The sequence below is a fragment of the Rattus norvegicus genome, chromosome 6 (genome assembly GCF_036323735.1).
Source record: "Rattus norvegicus strain BN/NHsdMcwi chromosome 6, GRCr8, whole genome shotgun sequence".
NCBI classification, from domain to species: Eukaryota; Metazoa; Chordata; class Mammalia; order Rodentia; family Muridae; genus Rattus; species Rattus norvegicus.
The window spans coordinates 116314861-116338495 of NC_086024.1; the positions used below are offsets into that span (position 1 = coordinate 116314861).

Genomic DNA, 23635 nt, shown 5'->3' on the forward strand with positions numbered 1-23635 from the left:
CAAGTAGGCAAGGCTGACTGGGGAGCAAATCCCAGGATCTGACTGTCTCCAGCTCCCCAGCACTGGGATTACAAGTGTGTACCATCATGCTGGCATCCATCCATCCATCCATCCATCCATCCATCCATCCATCCATCCATCCATCCACCTGTCCATCCATCCATCCATCCATCCATCCATCCATCCGTCCATCCGTCCGTCCGTCCGTCCATCCGTCCGTCCATCCGTCCGTCCACCCGTCCGTCCACCCACCCACCCACCCACCTACTATCAAATATGAGTTTTGGCAACCATCAGGTCCTCGTGTTTGCCTGGTAAGCACTCCATCACTTGACTTCCTACTCCAGCCTTCACACGTGGTACTTCTATGTATATTTCCATTGTGTAAGCTTTAGTGATGGGGATTTCTGATTCATCAAAGTTAATTCTGTCAATTTGTTTGGGATGTGGTGGAAAGGAGAGTTAATTGCAGCGCTGGGAGCTCTAACACATTATCGCACATGCTTGTGCACATATGTGACAGAGAACAGACATCCTGAGTCTGGATAACTTCTACTTATTGACCTTGGAAGCTATAATATAGTTTCCCAAAGGAATTCCAGAAGTCTTGACTGGGGCCCAACATCCTCCATAAGAAGGTTGGCTGTGAGTCCTATATGCTGGAAGGCTCTCTACAGATTCAGTCTCCTGTGTTACCCAAAACTCACTTCTTCTCATGTTGGTTTTTGAACAACAATATTGGCAACAACAGAATAAACAAACATCTCTCGTGTATGCAGCAGGCCATTTCTTTTCAAATGGATTTGGATGGCATAATTTGTTCATTTGTCTAACCCTCTTTTACCAAGATCAGAAGAGACAAAAATCTTATAGAAAGTGATTGAAAAGAATAATAGAGGCTAGACCAACGGACTCAGTGGTTAAAGAGTACTTTCTGCTCCTGTGGAGAACCTGGCTTTATTTCTTAGGACACACATGGCATTTCACAACTGCCGTGACTCCAGTCTTAGGGGATTTGCTGTCTACTTTTGACCTCTGAGAGCATCGGACACACATGTGGTCCACAAACATACACACAGGCAAAACACTCACATAAAATAATAAATAAACCTTAAAAAAAAAACTTAAACCTGTGAACATATCAAGACCTTAGACAGGGAACAAACCAACCTCTAACAATTCAATGGATTTATTCAGCAGGTGTAGGTGTAGGTGTATTTCTAAATCTCTCAAAATTTCTGACCAACTGCATTAAGAAGATCTGAGAAAACAGTGCTAAACTCTTTCCAGATGGTGCATTTGTGTAACACTCTTCCTGACCTGCTACCACACTCACACTTTGTAGCAGATATATACAAGTGTTTCCTGGGTGAGAACAGGTCACAAGGGAGAGGCTGCCTTAAAGGGGATTTGTATTAATGTCTGACTGAGTTCTTGAGCCCATGCTGGGCTCTACCGCCAACTTTGAGCCATCCTAGGAATATTCCTCAGTCCCCCGTAAACTTCCGCATCAACCAATAATGTGGCTAGTTTAAAGAGTTTTACTAAGGACAGTGAAATGAAGAATGGCTGGCCTGGCCTGGCCTGGCAGTATATGCCTTTAATTCCAGCACTCAGGAGGACAGAGGCAGGTGGCTATCTATGAGTTCAAGGCCAGCCTTGTCTACATAGTGAGTTCCAGGACAGTCATGGCCATGTAGACAGAGACTCTGTCTCAAGATACATAAACAAATGAAAAAAAATAATGTCTGGCCCATGGGGCTGGGAAAATGGCATAGTTGGTAAAATACCTGCCAGGCAAGCATGAGGCTCTTAGTTTTCTCTATTAGTCAAACAGAAGAAGAGGAGAGGGGAATGTTGCTTCTGTTGTCATTGTAGCTGTGTGTTTTATTTTTGGAGGGAGGTTGCAAGGTGGGGGTGTATGGTGCTAATTCACAAAGAATCAATAAAAAGTTAAAAACAAAACAAAACACAACAACAAAACTGAGAAGTTTCTCAGCCGTCCCTGGGACACTGAGGAGAAGTTTCTCAGCCGTCCCTGGAACCTGGAGGCTGAACTTGGGCTACTTCGTGGGTTCTTTTTCCTTCCATCCTTCTCTACCTTTTCCCCATCCCTTCAACTCCACAACACTGTATAGAAGAGGGAAAAGGATAGAAAGGAAAGGAGGCAAAATTATCAGTATACTACTTCCTGTTGATCACAGCCATTGAGTTCCCTGGGGCAAGTTTGAATCCACTGTCAGGATATCTAATTTCTTCTTTTTCTATTACTTCTTCACATGTGACTACTTAACAAACCATGACCAACAGCAACCAACCAACGACCCACCACACCTTTCAGGGCCCTAGCATTAATATACCCTCTGAAAAGTCCCCAGAGTTCTAAATGTCACACAACACATAAACCGTATGCCACTGGCAAAACCACACTCCTGCATGAGGGGAGTCCCAGTCAGCTGCTGTGGACAATCTGAAGCAGCCCCATATCCCGCACCCCGGATTAAAATGAAAGCCCAGTCCTACTTCTGTGGTTTTGTTTTTTTAAAGAAACCAAAGTTCTCACTGCAGACACCAAAAGAGGCCAGGGATTCTATGTCTACCCATGGTCTGGGTCCATCTGACTATGAGTGCAGTCCTGTGATACTCTCATTAATAACTGAAATTATGTACTACAAGTGGAAATTTGAAAAATGCTTGTCCATTTAGGTTCATGTATATTTTGGGGGCAGATTTAATGTTTTCCCAGCACTTGAGACCCTGAGACCTATTGTGTGAGTGACCTTCCAGGGCATGGAAGAGAACGGACAGAACAGCCAGTCAACCGACTGCAGGCTCCATGAGCAAGTCCTCAATGGGACCAGCTGAACCTCTCACACAATGGGATGCCCAAGCCCTGTCTAGAATGCTGATTTACAGCAGTGTGAGGTAAACAAGTGACCGCTTCGGGCCCCTAGATTTGGGGGTATTCTGTGACAAAACGTAAGTGACATTTTCTAAAACCCGAGTGTCCCGCTTTCCTGCTTGTTTTACATACTACTATGTTCTTAGAACAAATTATTATTATTTTTTTGTTTAGTTGAGTGGGCTTCTATTCCTTGTCACACAAGCTATTTAGCAACAAAGTCACAGGTAGATGACAAGATGGGGTCTGTAGGGTCTGTGGGGTCTGTGGGTAGGTAGGCATTGGTAGTTAGAACCCTTTAGGCTTGTCTGGCTACTGGGCAAAACCATTTCAGCTCCATTACTCTTCTTAACCGACGCTCACACTGTCCACAAGGTGATGGGACAGTTCTACAACACAAAGACAAGCCTCTAGCTCTAAGTAATGAGCTGTCATTGTACCAGAGAGTCTTTCTGGGACAAGAAATTCAATGCCTTTGGCCTGGGTGAACCTAAGCTGAAGTGTGTGTGTGTGTATGTGTGTGTGCGTGTGATGTGAAAATACCATATATGTAGCCTTGTGCTCTACACTTGGGCATTGCTAGGGACCATCTTGAATCTCCTTTGCAGCTAAACATGCAGTAGTACACTAGGTGGTATCTGTTGCCTCACCTATGCACTTGTGACAGAAGTCAAGCTGAGCCTAACAGTACCTACAGCTAGGTATTCTGTCCCATGAGAAACCCTGAGACCCGGGTCATGGCCTATTATAACTGTGTTTTAGGAATGGGGACACTAAGGCCTCCATGGAGGTTCAGTGATCAGCTAAAGTCATACAAGGAGAGAAGCTAAGATCTGAGACAAGAAGGAATGACATTGCATGTAGCCTCTGTAACCTCGTATACATGGTGTTGGGACTACAATTTAGTATCACCAGGACTGGCCAACCTCAAGCCACTTTCTTGCTTTCTTTCATGGGGGAGGATGAAGGGAGATGCTGAGTGCTGGGACGGCAGCTATGTACCCCCACTTCTGCATCTTTCTTGATTTCTGAGGTCTCAGTCTTCTACTTTAACAGAGAATCTAACTTTTGAACTGCAAAAACTGATACGAGGTCCAAGTGGGACATATGGAAATTCATAGAAAAACAAAACAGGTTGTTTTGCTCTTTCTTTTTATTAAAGATTTATTTTATATACAGTAGTGTTTTGGTTGCATGTGTGGATATGCACCACATATATGCTTGGTACCCACAGATGCCAGAAGAGGGTATCTGATCTCCTGGAACTAGACCTATAGGCAACAGCAAGCAAAGTCAGTGTTCTTAACCACTGAGCCATCTTTCCAGTGCCTTCTGCCCCCTTGAAACAAGGTGTCATTATGTAGCCCAGGCTAGATTTAAATTGGAGAGTCTCCTTCCTTAGCCCCCTAGTGCTAAAAGAACAGATGTGCATCCATACAGGAAGCTGGACGATCTTTTAGCTTAAGAATATTTCTAGCCGGGCTGGAGAGATGGCTCAGTGGTTAGAGCACTGACTGCTCTTCCAGGGGTTCTGAGTTCAAATTCCAGCAACCACATGGTGGCTCACAACCATCTGTAATGAGATCTGATGCCTTCTTCTGGTATCTGAAGATAGCTACAGTGTACTCATATATAATAAATAAATAAATCTTTAAAAAAAAAAGAGAATGTTTGTAGCCTTAATAATCAATACAAGATGATAAGCCAGGAACTGGTGGTGCATGTTTTCAATCCCAGAACTGGGAAGGCAGACGCAAGTGGATCTCTAAGTTCAAGTCTGGTCTGGTCTAAAGAGTGAGTCCCAGAATAGCCAGGGCTCCACAGAGAAACCTTGTCTTGAAAAACAAAAAACAAAAACGACAAAAAAAAAATTGTTCATTGCAATATATTTTAAATATTGAGACCATCTCAATAAATACAGAAAATGATCTATCTATCCAGGATATTTCATTAAAAAGGAAAAAGTAGTAATGTTATTTGGACAAGACTGTGACTTTGGCCCAGTGGTAGGGACATTAGAGCCATGGACAAAACCCACTGGAACTGCTATCAAGGAAGAGGCACTTCCCTTTGGGAAGGAAATGAGCAATAAAGGATTGATGGCTCTCTAGAGAATGAGTTCCTAGTCTACAAAGGCAAAGAGCAGCAGCTGTAAGACCTTAATGCCTGTCTCCATTCTCCATACCACCCAAAGTCCAGTGTGAGAGAGGTGTCCACCTCAGATTCCAAAAGCCTCGACGGCTAAAACCCCATAATCTCAAAGGCAGACTTAGAAAGTCACCACCGGAAAAGTCACTGTGAACTTGGGCAAGCCGAGTTAAGTCCTGATCTACACCTTGGTCACAGCACACATCGGCATGCTCGGCCAAGGAGAAGTTAGAGAAAAGCCACTGCCCTTCACTGTTGTGAGAGTGTCATCCAGGAAATCAACAGTGACTTGCCAGCTTTGAGATTCCCTGCCCAACCTACAGACTGACAACACTGTGGACTGAGCAGAGGCTGTCGGAATCTGAGTGGTTTATGAGAGAGTTGAAGTAGGAGAACAGCAGACGCCCCCTTAAGTAGCCACTCAGAAGCGTTTGCCTACCAGCTCACAGCAAGGCTCATCTTAACCAGCGTGTGGTGCCCATCTTAAGTCATTCAGAGGGAGCCAGCCTAGTAAGGTAGGAACAAAATAGCACAGCTTTCTCCGTACAGGACTCTTCCTGCAGAGACTGGAAGGCTCAGGTGCACCTAAGATTTTAATATAGATTGCAGCAGCATTGCTGTGGTGCACCTATGATGGCACAGCAGGCTACCACTGCTGAATACTTAAGTGTTTCTAAGATACGAGCTCAGAATCTGTAAGTGAGGTCTACCTGGCTCTTTACTGACCTCGTCAAACAAGAACCAGGAACATGCCCACGATGCCAACACCCATGGTGCCAGCCTCTACCAGGCACATAGTTCTGCATATGTGCAGCTGACAAACTGATGGCAGATGGGCGTTTCCGTGATTGAATCAGCAGAGCAAATCCCTCACATGGCTTCTGTGATGTACAGGAGACACAGAAGAGAATGGGACCTTGTACTGTGCCATGAACAGGCCGTGCGCGAGGAGGGCTGGTGCCATTTAGCCAAAGGGCTCCTGCTTATAGAAGGGACATCTAATAAATACCTCGTTCTGCAATTATAATTAAAATCAGGCACGGCCAGCAATGGTCTCTGAGTGAATGGAACAAGGAGACATAGGTTATGAGCTGACGGTTTCCGTTGCAGACCTGCTGAGTCAAATGACTTTTAGGCTGCTTATATGGAATGCTATTCTGAGAGGAGACTTAAATGAGGTGCGAGTGTGAGGTGATATGTACCAAGCAGAGGCTGTGGAGAGAAAAAGAAGAAAAGGAAAATGGCAGCTTGCAGAAGAAACACATGCACTTCATTTCCAGACTACAAACAAGTTGAAGGTAAAGGCTGTAGCATTTCGTTTTTATATTTTTTCATTTTTATGCTGTCTTTATTCATTATTATTAGGATCTAAGATATGGCCTAGCACCCGGCAAATAGGCGCTGTGTCAGGGTCTGGGTTTATTTGCAGGTGCGTCTGTGAGTAAACGCAGGAAAAGGAAGTCAGTGTGGCATGCTGGTGTGGGGACAAGCCTCACACCACGGTACAGATAAGCAGAAGTGCCCTTTGCCCCAGTGCTTGAGTCACTGCGCCACCAAAACCAACATGCTGTGACAGGTCCATTCACAATGACACGAGGTCATTCCACAGGGAAGCCCCAGGAGAGGCTTCAAATCTCAACACGGGAAAGATCTGTCCCAGTTTGTCACTGTTCCCAGTGAGTGGATGAGGTAGCAAGAACTGCTATGGCTCTCGGACTTAACTCATCCTCAGGACCATGAGGAGGGGGTTCGTGGTCTACAGGGGAAGAAAAAAAAAAGCTTAGGCAACCTGTCTTTGGGCAAAACGTTTCTAATCAGTTTCAAAACCATCCTCTTCAATGACTTGAAGTAGAACATACAGAGAAAGGTGCACAGGGATGCACAGGGACACTCAGGACTGTAAGCATCCATATCCCCTGCACTCTGTGAGAAGCAGGAGCTCTTATGCTTCCTTCAGTTAGTGTCCTGATGGGTGAAGGCTAACCTACTGACCTACTTCATCAGCTTTACTCAGTGCAGTTAACTTGTAGCAATTGCTCCTTGTGTTAAATTTGCACTTTTCTATTTTTTTTAAAAGATTCATTTAGTCTCTGCCTGCCTGCCTGTCTGTCTGTCTGTGCATGCATGCATGTGTGTGTGTGTGTGTGTGTGTGTGTGTGTGTGTGTGTTGTCTTTGAGAGTTTCTGCACACCACGTGAGTGCAGGTGCCCTTGGAGGATAGAGAGCACTTTAATTCCCTGGAGTTGGAGTTAGAGGCGGTTGTGAGCCTCCAAACTCGGGTGCTGGAAACCAAACTCATCTTCAAGAGCAGCAAATGGTCTTAGCTGCTGGACAATCTCTCAACAAATTCATATTTTTCTTGCTAATAATCTGGAATTTCCCAATGCTTTCTTATAGAGGTAACTGTTTGTTACTTGACTCATCTCTACTGACGATGATTGGAACCTCACCGTAAGCCCAGGCTGGTTTACAGAGCTCATCCTGTTTACCTCCCAAGTGCTGGCATCAAGGACCTATAGCATTCTGCCTGGATTTTCTGTTTGGAAACATTTTATTAAAACACCAAGCACACGGAAGAGAACAGAAATCCTGTCTATGTTTAAAGCTTGATGCATTTTTGCAAAGACATTAACAGATCCAAGGCCAGAGCACAGCCAGCACCCAGGGCGATTTCACTTTGTCGCCCACCCCCGTCCCCGCCCCCCATTCCTCCTACCAACTCCCGCTTCTCATAATCACTACAACGACTACTACAGTAGCTCACAAACTCACTTAGGTTCACGAGAGTCATTCAGGCTGTTGCGTGCACTATATGAACATTTCTATATTGTATTCAAATGCATCAATGTGACAGTTTCTCCTTTGGAACGCTTGCAGATATTTGGGCAATTATAGCTGGTGCCCCACTGCACATTCTGGTACATACTTCGGTACCCATGAGGCTGCATTATTTGAGTTACTAGACAGGACCGTCCCGTCATCCAGTAAGCAAGGTCAGTGCATCTTAGGCTTCTACCCACAGTGTCTAAGTGCTCTGTTGGTCTTTATCTCTGCTAACACTTGGTACTGCCTGGCATTCTCACTCTAACTGTGATGACGCCTATGTAGTTTGTTCTATAGTAGACTGACTTGCCTTTCGTTGATAGCTAAGGAGGGTTGCATGGCACCTTGGTGCATGTTTTATTGGTTATCTGGCTGTCCTCTTTTATGATATACTTCTTAAAATAATATTTATTATGGTGAGAGGGTAGGATTGTGGGGCAGGCACCCCATAGTATGCATCATCTCAGGACGATTCTGGGGAGTTGGGTCTCTCCTTTCACCTTTTCGAGGGATCTGGGGATTGAACTCAGGTCACCAGGCTTCCACGACAAGCCCTTTTTCCTGGTGAGCCGTCTTGCCAGCCCATGGACGTTATCTTTATATGGCTCTTGTTTGTGGTTGGCTAACTTCTTGCAGAAGGTTGTTTATGTTCTGCACGTGAGCAGTTTGTTAGACATGCTTATCGGCAACAGTCCTTCTTATGCGGTGGTTTGCTTTTAATTTTCTTAAAAGCAAATCTTTAAGATTCGTTTGAAGAGACTTTGTTAGAAAGCCTGACTTGTGGCCATTGTCCACTGTAAGTCACGGCAACGCGCTTTTCCTGAGAACTGCCTCACGACAGTAAAAGCGCATGCTGTTCATCCATCGAGAGGGTGGCGCTCAGAAGGAACTACCCGCAAGCTCCTGCCAGGGGAACAGAGCTGCTCTGGCTCTTGCTCCTCTCTGAGACTGGCTGTTCCTCAACTCTCCCTTTAACATTTCTCGTTGGCCAATGTTTATTTTTGTTGCTGGTAACCAAAGATGCCAACTGGTTCCTTAACTCACAGTTTCTTCCCTTGAGGGTCTCCATGCTTACCCATCACTGTATTGGCCATATTCCTAATTGTTGGGATCTGACAGGCAGCAATTTAAGGAAGAAGGGTTTGGCTCACAATCTATGAAGGGCTATAGGTCCTCAACCTTCCTAATGCTGAGACTGGTTAGTACAGCTCCTCATGTTGCGAGGCCTCCAACCAGAACGTTATTTCCGTTGCTACTTCATAACTATGATTTCACTACTGTTATGAGTTACAATGTATCTGACATGCAGGGCATCTGATATGCAACTCCTGTGAAAGGGTCATTCAAGTCCCAGAGGGGGCATGACCCATAGTTTGAGAACCAGTGATTTAGATGACCATGGTGGTTGAGTATGGTAATCAGGAAGCAGAAAGCTGACAGGAAGTAGTACAGAGTTATAAAACCTGAAAGCTTATGCCTCGCCATCAGTGACCCATCTCCTTCAGCATGGCTCCTCCCACTTAATGGTTCCACAACCTTCCCAAACAGGTGATGACAGGCTCTGATACACCAACCTGTAGGGGGGCATTCTACATTCAAACCACAATGGTACCCAGCACAGCCTGAACAATGACATTATATGAACAGAAAATTCACCTTCAAGGAATTCAGTCCTCATCCGTCCATGATTACGGCAGGATGAGTTTTAAAAACAGGCTTCTGATATGTCTAGGAGAAATAATAACATGTTCCCCTCGGTAGGGCACAGAAGAAAGGGGAAATGCAGCTAACACTGAGCATCTCCAATACAGTGCGAGCATACCAGAACACTCAGTCTTTAGTGAGCACCAGCAGGGACAGCCCGAAGCTGTGCCCAAGGAACAAGTAAGTATCCTGTCCTAAGGTGGTTATCATCATAAGCGCTGATTTATTGAAATGGAAGGGCAAACAGTAACTAGGTAGCTCAGAGGAGTTCTAAATATCATCTAGCAGGCAGGGAGGCACACGGCTAAGAAACACTGCTATAACCAGGGACTCATCTCAGTGAGCGTTCTCTCCAGTCCTCTGGGGCCAGCGCTAAGCAGGGAGACTGACAAAACAGCACAGTCATGCGTGCCTCTGAAGGCGCCTAAGCTGGTGGACTGTGGAAACACTGGCAGAGGGAGGAGAATAGGAGGCATCCCTTGACTGCATCTCTCTGAAGTGCTTTCAGAACACCAGTGTTGTCGTCTTCAGCCCACCCAAGTAGTGGCAAAGCTTCATCTCCGGGCATTGAGTGAGTGTTGATTTTTTTTTCAGAACAGTTGGAATTAACGCTGATGAGCGAACATCTGATTTTAAAGGGGCATCCCAGTATAGAGTAGAAGTCTGGATCCGACTGTCTTTTGGCTGGTGTCTGACGGCGAAGCTTGGCTTAAATTTCCTAATGTGTCACGGAGGATTAATACTGCATGCCACGGTGAGGTTGATAGATAGGATAACATATCTCGAGCCATTATGTTTTTGATTTTATTATTGTAAGGAAGAAGGATGGCTTCTGTCTACTGAATATAAATTGGTTCAGAAAAGACTTCCGAAATTTATAAGATTTAGCCATTGTTATGATCATTAGTCACCATCGGGACTGATATTTTCTCTGGATTATGTGCAATCCAGATCAGGCCAGAAATTAGTTTTAGGCCTGTGAGGGGACAAAGCACAACCACAGCACCCATGTGAGGACAGGAGGGTGCTTGGTCACAGGGAACCTCTTGGTGTCTGACCACCTCGGAGCCCAGTATCTCGTGTCCCGTGGAGGGAGACAGAGAAGCCAGGCAGTTTTTCAGACCAGGAAAAAAAGAGTAGATGGAGGAAGAAGGCACTCTCAAGGAACGCATGTGCCCAGAAAACGCGATTCTATTTGAATACACAGAGGGGTTGCTGGGAGAGTTAGAACGGGTACCTCTCTCTTCCTGGTAAGATTTAGTGGGCTGTGTCTTCAAAACTCCAGCCAGCTATCTGCTGCACAGTACTGGCCGGGTAGAACAGGCTGACCCGACAGAAGAACCAGTTGTGCATGAGCTCGATGGCGTTTGCTTGCCCTGCTTCGTGGCCCTGGAAATAGACTGTCAAATGCCCCCTAGACTAAGTAACTGGGTCTCAGTGTCTTTATCGGTAAAATGAGAGGACTCGTATTTACTTCCCAGTACCAGGAAAATTAAATGATCTCGGGAGAAATAGTTATCACACTGTCTGGTGCATGCCCCTGCTTGAGTAAGATGTTCTTACGGTCATTATTATTGGTTTTAAACAAAGGAGGAAATACCAAATATTAGATCTAAATTATAGTTTGAGAGTTTGCTGAATCTTGATCAATTACTGTATTTTTGAAGGATGATGTTTCTTCAAATAGTTCTTTAGGCTTTCTTTTCATTTATTTTTATATTATTATGTATATAGGTGTCTTATTTACACAAATATTTGTGTACCAGGTACATACAGTGCCTGTGGAGGCCAGAAGGAGTTGGATCCCCTGGAATTAGAGTTACAGATGCTTGTGAGCTATCTTGTAGGTACTGGGACTCGAACCCAGGTCTTCTGGAAGAGTAACTGGTGCTTTTAACTGCTGCTCTGTCTCTAGCTCCACCCCTTTTCTTAAATCTATATAAATTTGGAGCATCACTGAGTTAAGATAATTTTTTAAAAGTTGCTTAGTGGACTATCTAGGCTGTGTGCTCTCAGAGCTGACTGTTCCTCAGACTGGTGCTGTGAAGGATGAAGTTCTACTAAGTAGTAGTCTTACAAGGTCAATCTCTGGGCCATAAAGGAGATCAAGAGTAATTTCGTTTTAATCATGGCTGCATATCCAGAAGGACAATGACTATGGGACTTCCTCAGTGGGAAAAACAGGAACTATTAATTTTCTCATTTACTGACTCTTTTGAAAATAGACAGGAGTTTTCCCATGGACAGTCAGACATAAGTGCCAAAGACAGAAAGAGTCTAAGCCAAAGGTGGTGTCCTCCGAGTATGTTCCACACAGGTCATCATCCTCACAGTTCAGAACAGTGGCTCTGTTAATGATGGAGAAGGTGTAGGGCAGGAGAATGTGTACCTAGGTGCCCAAAACCCTGCTCTTTGGCTACAGAATTCATTTACTATTGCAAACCTTTTACATTTCAAAGTAAGGGAGATGCTTCAGATGATCCTGGAGTGTAGACAGGATGAATTCATATCCATATTTCTAAGACCCATATTCATTTTTTTATTATGAAATGCAACCATGCAAGCCACCAGACAGATTGTTTTAAGAAAGCTTTTTTTTAAAAAAAAAAATCACACAGCTTTGATGAGGCACGAATGATGAACAAGTAATGATAAAATATGAATTCATGCTAGCATGTATATACGGTGCTATCCTGCAGTGACTACAAAGCCAGCTGCTTACCCCTCATCATACCTGCTGACTGTCACGGTTTCACCATCTGTGGCGATGACAGACACACTGTCCGTGGACCTTCATGATGACTCATTTAATTCTAACCCATGAACCCTAAGGCTCTGTGGAGTTGCAGATAGACGGGCCAGCATGAACGGCTTCTACCAGCTCACTGTGGCCAACACATAAGAGGTGGCAGCATCAGCAATGGTGGGGGAGTTTAAGTGACACAGATCCAAGGAGTCTCATTGGCTTCCAGGAGTTTTAAGTTAATTACGCTATTATTTACCGTATGCCAAGCTCTTGGGCCACGGGCTTTAGATCCAGCATTGTCAAACCCTCCATTAGTGTTCCTTGTTTGTGGGTTGGAGGAATAGGGTTGGAGAGGGTTCCTGACCATCTGTGCTGTCAGCTCTTTCATGGCAGAGGTGACAGGAAAGCTCCTGCTTCCTTTCCTGTGTCCTCTTTGCAGGTCCTGTGATTCACATCCCTTTTTGACAAGCCTGAAAGTCCTCTGAGGTCAGATGCCTGTGAAAGGTCAACCCTGGATCTGATCTTTCCTCTGAGGTTGGATGCCTGTGAAAGGTCAACCCTGGATCTGCTCTTTGACTTTCTAAAGACCAATTCTTCTGAGTGTCAAGTGTTTCTGTGACTGCCTATCATGAAGTCCTCTGGCAACTCTCATCGGCCTTTCTTCCTCATCTGTGCCTGCGTTTGTTTAATGCTTGATCTGAGCTAAAGGGCAAGCACATGAGGACTGGGAGAAGGGAAGAAATTAGCCTAGAACCTAGACTCACTTCCTGGAAGATGGAGTAGAATTCGTATTCTTTTTAACACACTGTATTTCAAACTACAAAAGCAGGATGGCATAATGCAAGAGCAATGTGGCAGAAAAATCTGGGGCCCAGGCTTCCAACACTACATTCCTGCCTCTCCACCTCTGCTCTACTCAGCTCTCCTTGTCTCCTTGCTATTTTCCAATACAACCCCGATACCAAAAGATGTCAAACATGAAGAAATGTTGGGAATGGCCGAAAGAGAACAGGTTGTCCTTCAGAAATATGTTAAAAATAAAACAAAACAAACAAACAAAAAAATTAGCTGGCACACCTTTACTCCCAGCACTCTGGAGTGCATTGGAGACCAGGCTTGTCTACAGTGTGAGTTCCAGGGTCACACAGGGGAACCCTGTCTCTAAAAACCAAAAACAAAACCCAAACCAAACAAATCTGACCAACCAACAACCACAGAAACCATTACAGCGTGCCAGTCACCATGCACACCCGCACACACGCATGGGCTGTTAGATATTTGCATCTCCGGACAATTCTATAAGAGACGCTGTTATGAGTTTGAAATACGATGGGCAGGATGAGGTGTGGCGGTTAAATGACACAGCTGCTGGCTGTACAGTTAGGAAGTGGTTCAGCTGAGCTGTGAAAGCATTTCCCATGAGAAGAAATGGATCTGCTTCACTACATGTTCTGAAAAAGTCCACTAACAGGCCAGAGGCTAGGAAAGCCGGAGAGTGTTTACAGCTGACCTTCTCTGGAACTAGCCAAGGGGCATCAGCTAGGAAAGCACCATGACCTAGCTTAATAACTTTGCTTGTGTGAAGGAAGGAACAGCCATGCTGCTTGGGAAGATATGGGCCTTATGCCTTGGCTGCTTGTCAACTCAATTACTTCTTGGTCTTTGGCCAACATGACACCGTACTGCCTCTACCTAAATGAATAGGCTACATGGATGTCTGTAGTGGTTGTGCAGCTAGGTGTAAAGCCACCAGGCACACCTTCCATTCTTGGCTGAAACCCCTTCCTGTCTATAAGGAAGGGAGATCATGTGTTTTGTCTTAGTCACTCTGCTCGTCCTGAAGTGGCTCAGGGAAGTGGCTCAGAACGTGGCTAGAACTTAATCTGTTTAGCGTGAGTGTATGACCAAGCTCATAGACATTTCTGTACCAGTGGGTGTTGGTGAAAAAACGACACCAGCAACAGCCAGACAGACAACTAACTCTGTCTTTAGACCTCTTTAGAGAGAGAGGACTACAAGGGAAACAACCAGTTTTACCTGCCCTAACACTTATCTGGGTTTGATCTTAAAATAAATGGGAATGGCCTGGGCTTCAAGAGTCTAGAGATGTCAGGCTTCTGACTGAACCCTAATGTTTAGGCAACGCCCCTCGGGTGTTTCCTCTGAACTGGAAGACTCAGGGAGACCAAAGGAGGTGAGTGAGTCCCTCTAAGCTTCTCTTCCTGAAGGATAACAGTCCATCACTCCTCCAAAGTAAGGGCTCTCACCCTTCCTTCCAGGTATCCAGACAAACCTTAGGGCTTAGACTCAAAATGATCCCTTCGGTTTTTTGTTTGTTTTCAGGTACAATGGGTAGGATTAGCTATGATTTCACAAGTCATTCTTCTGTATTTACTGTAGCTGCACAGAGTTATAGAGACCTGCCAACCAAGTCGTTTGAAAACAGAAATACTTTTCTGCTTGTTTCTACCTTTTTGGTTGTCTTATTTTAAATGTGAGCATCCTTTCATTCAATACTTCCCTTAAGAATTCTGCTTAGGGGGTTGGGGATTTAGCTCAGTGGTAGAGCGCAGCGTAAGGCCCTGGGTTCGGTCCCCAGCTCCGGAAAAAAAAGAAAAGAATTCTGCTTAGTTGAGGACCCTGCTGAACACAATTACCAAGGCTCAGTCCTGTCTTTCTCCATCTCCCTCCCCTCACCCTCTCCCTACCTTTTCTCTTCTGACACTCTTGTTTGATCGTCCAAGGCCCTGCTTCATAATTTCTGACCCAAAAGCCTTTCAGTACAGCCAAGGAAAATGAAAACCTGCCTAACGACCAGATCAGTGATGGGAATCTGGAGGCTGTAGGTCTGAGGTCAAGGAGGAAAAAGACAAGGGAAGCAAAGCCTCACACCCTTGAGTGTGTGGCTAATAGATCCTTGTGGATCTTCCTTCCATACAGCTCGGTGCACACAGCGATTCACCTCATTTCCAAGTGGCTCTACACAGATAAATGACGGTAAGCACATCCGACGGGGACACTCCTCAGAGTCCCCAGTCACATGAAATTTAAAGACAATCTGCTGTTCTGGAACTCTTTCTAGACCAGGCTGTTCTGGGACTTGAGGTCCACCTGCCTCTGCCTCCCAAGTACTGGAATTAAGGGCGTGTGTTACCACCATCTCTGAGAAATCGCTTCAAGTTTCTCATTATTTATATGATGGACTTAAAATCCCCACATTAACTGTCAAAGTCACTACTGGCCAGGACAGGCCATGGGTTTCTGGCCTGGGGCACACTGCAGAGCCAAGGACAGCAGTTTAAGGGAGACCAGGGGACTCAAGGTTGCAATAATGAGACATGACAACTTACAAAAGATACAAATGTGGACTGCTTTGAAATGGTATGTTTTGGCTTTAGTATAAAAAAACCAATTCAATTAAAATTTTTGGTGGGAAGAGGTACTAGACTTAAACCCAAGGCCTTGCTTGCTTGCTCATGCTTTGCAATTACCACTAAGCCCCTCCCCTCCCCCACAAGTGCATTTTTAGCAATAATACCCCCTAAACCCAGTGCTCTTTCTAAAAAAGGCTCAAGGTGCTGGGTTTTGTTTTGTTTAAAGATTTATTTATCTATTATGTATACAGCATTCTGATTGTATATATGTCTGCGGGCCAGAAGAGGGCACCATATTTCATTACAGATGGTTGTGAGCTACCATGTGGTTGCTGGGAATTGAACTCAGGACCTCTGGAAGAGCAGTCAGTGCTCTTAACCCCTGAGCCATCTCTCCAGGCTTTGAAGTGAAAAACTGGGCTATAAGAATGATAATAATCACACAGTGTAATAAAACCAATTAAGCCAAAACGATTGTTAAAGTCCATACTTTGCCGTTCTTCCAGAAGACCCAGGTTCTATTTCCAGCTCATAACCATCTGTAACTCCAGTCTAAGGGAATCTGAAGCCTACTTTAGGCCTCCATGGTACCAGGCCCACATGTAGTATATGGATATATGTAAAAGCAAATCGCAAATATATAGTAATATTTCGATTAAGGTTTACTAATTTTATTCATTATCCCAGAAAGAACTAAAATTAGCTCCAAAATCCAGAGTGTTCCTTGTCCCCAACAGATACACCAAGCTGCAGCCCTGAGTAATAAATGGGGTGTTTGGGAAACCAGCCCTGAAGTCTACACCACTCGCTGACTGATCTTTCTCCCCAGAGTTCCCATCACAACACCCCCAGCCCATCCAAAAAACCAAAACGAACCTCTCCATTCCTCACTCTTTCTTAGCTCTTTTCAGTAACCAACACAGGCATCCTTTTGGTCAGGAAAACAACCCTGGCCTGGTCTGGCTTCTCCAAACTCAACGGCCATCCAGAAGCTTTCCCTATTTCTCTCTGTTAGCAAAAAGAATTAAAGGAAGTTTCCAAATGTGGCCATGGACAGATAGCTCTCAAAAGAAATGCCTCACTTAAGAAAATGGAGGGAAATGTTCTGGTGTGCTATTTATTGATTATAGATTAAGCCTCCGCTCCTTCCCTGCCTTACACCTCTTTAAGGGACAAAGGATTTGAGATGTCCCTCCAATCAGATTAAGATTTCTCCCTGCCTGCCCAGGATTCTGGTGAAGAAGTTGCTTCATTGAATTGTCACAGAAAGAAAGCAGCTGTCTCCCAGACAATGAAGTTACTGGCGCTCAAGCCTTTCCAGTAGGCAGGGACAAAGCTGGCAGAATTCAACCTGTTGCTATAGTAGCAGGAAGAATGTGATTCTGGCAGCTCTGTGAGATCAAGATCCAAATCCCTCCAGCTCCCAGAGAGAACATTAACCCTTCCCTGCCCCTGTCCAGGGGCAGAAATACTTGGGAAGAACCCTGCTTACCTCAGTGCTGGATGCAGTCCTCTTGGCATCCAATCATGCCATCCACCCAATGCCCATTGATTTACACGCCCTTATGCAGGTCCTGTGCTTTCATGGAAAGCAAGGCAGGCATGGCCTTTGGCATTAAGCATGAAGGAGGAGGTGGATATTAAGTTATTGCTAAAACCACAACACATTATGCAGTATCAGTAAAGGCATTACCAGAAAACAATCTATGTAAGATAGTCAGAGTATTCATTAGTTAACAGTAGACTGTATGTTCTGGGTGAGGGAAATGACTTGATAACTTGCCAGTGTTAATTTGAAAAAACAACAACACTAGAAATGTCTGCCCCAGTGCTCTCATGCCTCCCACAAATTAGTTTAAATAAGCCATTTAATTAAATCAAGCTTTTGATTTATAAGAGTAGCAAAATTACAGTTAGGAAGTAACAACAAAAAATAATTTTATGGTTGGGAGTCACCACAACACGAACTGTAATAAAGTATTGTAGCATTAGGAAAGTTGGGAACCACTGTGTTAGAGAATGATGTCACACAAGTGCTGAACATGAGGCCATGGTCCCTCGTGTATAGTTCCCGGCAGGCAACAGAAATGCCAGATAGTACTTAGAAAATACACAAAGAAGCAGTGTCCAGGCTCTCTAAAACAGTTCCCACACCCCAGTTCATTTCTGTGGTCAAGGTACCAATGAAAAACCTTTGGAAAATACACCTTAGAAATGACCTAAGTCTAATCCAGACTTCTTTCCTTACACTGAGAGTGGAAATCTCAGGTTGTCGGACACGCCTCCTTGATCAACTTCCTCATTTCCCACGGAGCACAGACACAGGAAATCGGAGTTTTCTCAGGAGGCTAAAAGCAAGTAGGTAGTGTTTATCCCATAAGCTATCAGTGAAACAAGACAGCAGCAATCAGACTGCTAAGCAAAAGAGCTGAGAAGAGAGGGGGTTGGGAGACTGCTTGCTGGGCGAGCAAAAGAAGAGGTTTAATTTCAGTCAGAGGCCTTTTCTCAAAAATGAAGGTGGCGACTGGGTGGAGTGGAACAAGCCAGCCCTTGGGAGGCTGAGGCAGATCTCTGTGAGTTCAATGTCCTTGGCATCTCAGTTGTGCTGGGCTGCAAGGTAAATCTGACCAGAGCACACTGAAGCAAAACCACGAATGTCACAGGCAAAGCTTATCAACTAGTGGCCTCAACTAAAATCTTCGGGCCAAGGATATGATCTAATAGCCAGCTCCGGGAAGGTCACGATGTAGCTTCAGCTGGCATTGAAACACTGATTTCCTACCTCAACAGGAGGCTCAGGCTACCGTTAGAGGAGGGAAGATGAACTCCCAGGATAGGACACTCATCCACAACACCTGAGTTAGGATCTGGGAGAAGAGCCCAAGAACCAGACTTGATAGAAACTGGTCACTTTTTACCCTGATGTAATAAATGACAAGGAATGTCATAGGACCTGGAGTAATGATGTCACCTGTTGCTACTCTCCTGGAGTTGGAGAAGAGACAGCCAACAGAGTGACCTGCATGCTTAAGACGTGGAGGACAAGGTGGGTGGAAATGGAGACATTGCGGAAAGATTCCAGCTAATTCTTGGCACCACTCTTTAGGAAACCTCATCAGATAGATCCCAATGGAGTCTGATGCTACTTCTGCATGACCAGGCGTAAAAAGATTCGCTCCGAAGGCAGACCTTGTCTGTCTCTTGGCTGCAAAGGGATTCAACAATGGCTCCTTGATCCTTTCCAAAGAAGGAAATGGTGTGGTTTCTACACATGCCCTTTCCCCATAGAAGGTTGAGGAACTAGGCACTATTATCTGCCTCAGGCACACCTTCTATTGATTTTATTTTATTTCTTGAGACAGGGTTTCTCTAGTAGCCCTGGAACTTGTTATGTAGATAAGATTGGCCTCGAACTCACAGGTAGCTGCCTGCCCCAGTACTGGGATTAAAGGTATGTCTAGCCTGTGGTTATCTGTGGCAACAATTGACATATCCAACCCAGGAGCTCACCTGTAGGGTAAGAGTTAAAATAGTGTTTGCTTTTCCTTAACATGTAATAGAAATAAGAGAGCTCTGAGAATTTACCTCACTATACCATAGATCTAGGGTCCTATTTCCTTCTTAATGCCTAGGACTCATGAGTGCATTCCCATGTTCTCAGCTCCAGGAAACACAAGGGTAAATATTATACAATTCTAGTTATCAATCCGGACCTGTGAGCCACCCCCCCCCCCATCTAGCATCAGGGCCAATGTGTTTTCTCTGAAGACAATAATAAAGTGGATTTCTACAGCTAAAATTAGAGTCAGTAACAAAGTTGGAAACACCAAATGTTACTGACTTAAGTACTGGGCAAACTAGAATCATTCCATTTGCAGTAATAACAATCCAGTGGATTGGCAAGACCACACAGTTACTGGCTTTTAACCTTGGCCAATCCAGACTTTTGTGATCTACAGATTCTAAGCCCCATAGACAAATAACTGATGAAACACCCTAACACAAGATACAGGCCATGTTGTTAAAATCATTATGGTAGTGGGAACACTCAAATTGAGGACACCTCACCCAACACCAACATAACAGAATTCCATGTGCTGACCAAATCAATTCTGTGATGACATAGATTAGTTGACACAAAATTGTGTGCAGGAACTAGGGCCAGGTAGATAAAATGTATAAGTTAGCTGTGAGTTACATAAAAAAAAAAAAGAAAATCTAAATTCTATCTTAAAACAAGAAGCCCTTGTTATTGGTCATGGGTCTATGGGGGGGGGGGGTTTGTCTGCTCTGTCCTGGGTCATTCAAGTGTCTGGACAGCTGGCTAGTACAATCACCTGGCGGAAGTGTATCACTGTAAGCCATTCATGGAACATCTATTGCAAGAGAGCAAGCACAATTGTATGAAGTCTCCCAAGATCTGGACTAAGAAACACACACTTTACTCCCACATTTCAACTGGCCAAATCAAGTAATGAAGCCAAGTCTAGATTGGAAGTCTGGGAAAAACAAACAGCGCCACTTGGCAAAAAGGAGTCACAAAACCATGTTGCAGTGGAATAGATTCAAAGACAATGACTGGATCTATTTTTTTTTAAATTGCAATCAATTTATTACACAGTATAGGAGAAAAATGTCATTCCAGCCATGTGTGATTCCCAACCAAGGGTCATCATTTTGACTTTCCTCTAGAAAAGATACAAGGTTCTCAGATTAAAGCTTCATCCTGGGGCTGGAGATGGCTCAGTGGTTAAGACCACTTGTTGCTCCTGCAGAAGACCCAGGTTCAGCTCTCAGCACCCACTGTCTGCAACTCTAGCTCTAGGGATCCAACACCTTTTGGCCTCTGAAGTCACTGCATACATATGTTATACATTAATTCAGGCAAAATAGTCATATGTATAGAATATTCTTTGCTGGGCAGTGGTGGTGCATGCCCTTAATCCTAGCACTCAGGAGGCAGAGGCAGACTGGGTTCTCTGTGAGTTCAAGGCCAGCCTGGTCTAAAGAGTGAGTACAGTCAAGACTAAACAGAGAGACCCTGTCTTGAAAAGAAAAGCCAAGCCCTCCCCCAGACCTCCGGAAGCTTCATTTCTTTCCACTTCTGCCTGTGCTTTGCGTATGCACGCACACACCTTAAAGTCTTTAGGACCTCAGCCTTGCACCAAACAAGAGCCATCTGGTTGCACCTGAAGATGTACGGGACCTGTATGTTGTCAGGGCAAACCTGTTTCTCCTCGGCGTCTCTTCTTAGCTTGGGATGGAAATATAGATGGCATTGCGGATGAGAGCTACATCCTTGGAGAAGCTTGGCATGAACGTGGAGCCCCAGGGCTTAGGAGGTAATGCTACCTGAAGCAGATGACAGGTAGGAGCTGCAGGCAGCCTGGGGAAGAAGGAAGCTGGAGCTTGCTGTAGACCATAGGCTGATAGTTACTCTACTTTATTGGAGGGCTGCTACTGCCACTAGCTACCTCCTCACGCTTTTTCTCGGCCTCACTCCTCTTTGCCCCATGGTCACTACTTAGGCAAAAGCTACCTGGTTACATCTGCAAACTGTTTTTCTTGATCTAGGTCCCGACGTGTATACAGCTGGCAGTTATTATATGGCATCCCCACAAAGTACGGCATGGCTTCTGTTTTGTTTTGTTTTGCTCTGGAATAATCACCATGACCTTTTGGACACTGTCACTCGCCATCGCCACTGGAATGCTTTAATTTCCAGACTTGTGAGGTCTGGACAGCATGGGGTGGAAGAAGAAGGAATTCCAGAAACCAGATCACAGCATAATAGAGGAGACAGCTCTACTGGGAAATGCCTGAAGGCTCCTTGGAGGGAATTCTTCAAGTGAGAAGGAGACTACACAACTTTCTCAGAAACAAAGCTGCCTTGAGTTGATCGCCCAACTCTGACTTACTAACGTAAGTCTAGTTTTCAACCTGCCGAGTAGGGTCAACCCTTATAAGACCAAGCACCGGGAGTGTAAAACACAAGAGATGGGAAATTCACAATGAAGAAGCCTCAGAAGAGCCAAATTGAGCAAACACAGCATCCAATTTGTTTCAATACAAAAACCTGGGTCATTAAAACACCAACGAGAAGAGTCCACTACACTCTTCCAAAATGCATTCTGTCCCAGAGTTCCAGTTCTGGAGAAAGACAGGTTTGACAGGGAGTGATATAATTTTACCATAAGGTGAAGTATTCAGTGTGTGGATGCTGACAGAGCCAGAAAGTCTCTCAGTGCCAAGCACTGTCTGGGTTGGCTCGGTAATCATCCATTTGCTCTCTGTCATAATTGGACAGTCACAGATTTAAACCTGTAATTTCCAGGTAAAACCACTCTGCCACTGGGTTTCTCACTTCCGCTTCTCAACCACTTGGCGTCAAAACAAGTGCCGTTCTTGGATCAGAAGATGAAGAGCTGGCTGACTGGGAGGCAGTCAGTCACTCTCAGCTTCTAATTAGCCGAGGGGAAGCCACGCGGATAAGGAAGCAAACATCTGGCATTACCACTCCAGGAACACCGATAATGACAATGAAGGCAGGCTACCAACTCCTCAGCCAAAGGCACACGGGACTTCCTACAGACCGGAGGAGGAGCATTTCACAGGGATCCCCTCCCCCTCAACTCTCACAAACCAGCAGGAGACTCAAGTGCTCTCCTGGCCTCATTAGTTTCCTAGTTTTGTTTTTAGCTGCTCATTGCTGCTCAAAAGCCCAGGTATGTACGGTAGAGGCAGCTCCTTGTACAGAATCCCAGTGCCGCCTCCACCGAGATGCCAAAGAATGATGCATTTGGCACCTGAGCCTGTGCCAGACGTCCACATGTATCACGCAGGGCGCCTCAGCTTAGGGCCATTTCAATCGTGGTTTCTGTTCTGCTTGCCTCTCAGCTCAGCGTCTTCCCACTCTAATGCAATCACGAGATAATTCCTCAGGGCTGGTGAGAGCATATCGTGTCTAGTTAACTTCACCGCTTGCCTTATTTCGCCTTTAACACACTGTTCTTTTATTTCCCTCTCCCAGGTATTAGCTGAGGCTGGACCAGGAACCGGAGGCAGCAGCTTTATTCCTTTGAATGCTACGGCTCGTTTTCAGAATAACTGAAGCACAGCTAACAATGCACTATTTGATCGCTCTGAATGACTCTCACCCACAGCACTGGGCGAGAGGAGCCCTTGGCCAGAGCTGCACACCAGAAACCTGTTTCCCAGCCTCTTCCATTAGCCCGCCGACCCTTTCCTCAGAGCCCTCAGCATACTGTACAAAGATCTCCGTTCTCTCCCTTAAATATCACGGGAAGCTCACATCAAAACACCAGACCCTTTTCTTCCTGGAATGCTGCCAATTTAATACTTTCAGGCTCACATAAATTTAATTAAACTCACTTATCTTTTAAGCTCCCCCATCCCCCAAACCACCTCTTGTCACCTCTCCACAGTAAAACCTTTCAAAATAGGACTTTCTCTTTGCTTTTCAGCCAAAAATGTCATGCAGGCTTTACTTTAAGGCTATAGCCATCAGATGTGCGCTACAATAAGTCAGTCAGTAGGACCCATGCATTAAAATGCCCACAAGCCCTTGACACTGTTTTGTTTTTTTTCTCTGAAACTCTATTTGGTTATTTGGTGAGCAATTGGGGGGGGGGGGTGTGAAGTGAAGGGAAGTGGGCTGGTGGAGGTGAAGTTTGGCATGGAGGATCTGCCCAAGGCCCAAAGGGTAAGTTATACCAATCAGAAGTCATGAGTGATTTAAGTTTTGCTTTAAGTCAGGCTATCCGGTTACAAGTTCTAATGAATTGCTCCAGAGAAAGACATTTCTTTGTCTCAGGACAACTGAGAACTAGCCAAACAGAACACCTCTCAGAAACTCTCCCACCTCAACACAATCGAACAGGAAAGCCAACACACAGCGAACAAGGTCCACGAAGAGAT

The 23635-nt window shown here is 45.0% G+C and overlaps 1 protein-coding gene and 1 long non-coding RNA gene across 5 annotated transcripts in view; one reads left to right on the forward strand and one right to left on the reverse strand.

Moving 5' to 3' along the window:
* Window positions 1-23635, reverse strand: part of Ston2 (stonin 2) — a 149494-nt gene that overhangs the window by 22963 nt on the left and 102896 nt on the right. The window lies entirely within an intron of this gene.
* On the forward strand, window positions 198-23286 carry LOC134479244 (uncharacterized). The gene is made up of 2 exons (XR_010052317.1): window positions 198-6348; window positions 7928-23286. It is a non-coding gene; the product is annotated as an uncharacterized LOC134479244 (long non-coding RNA).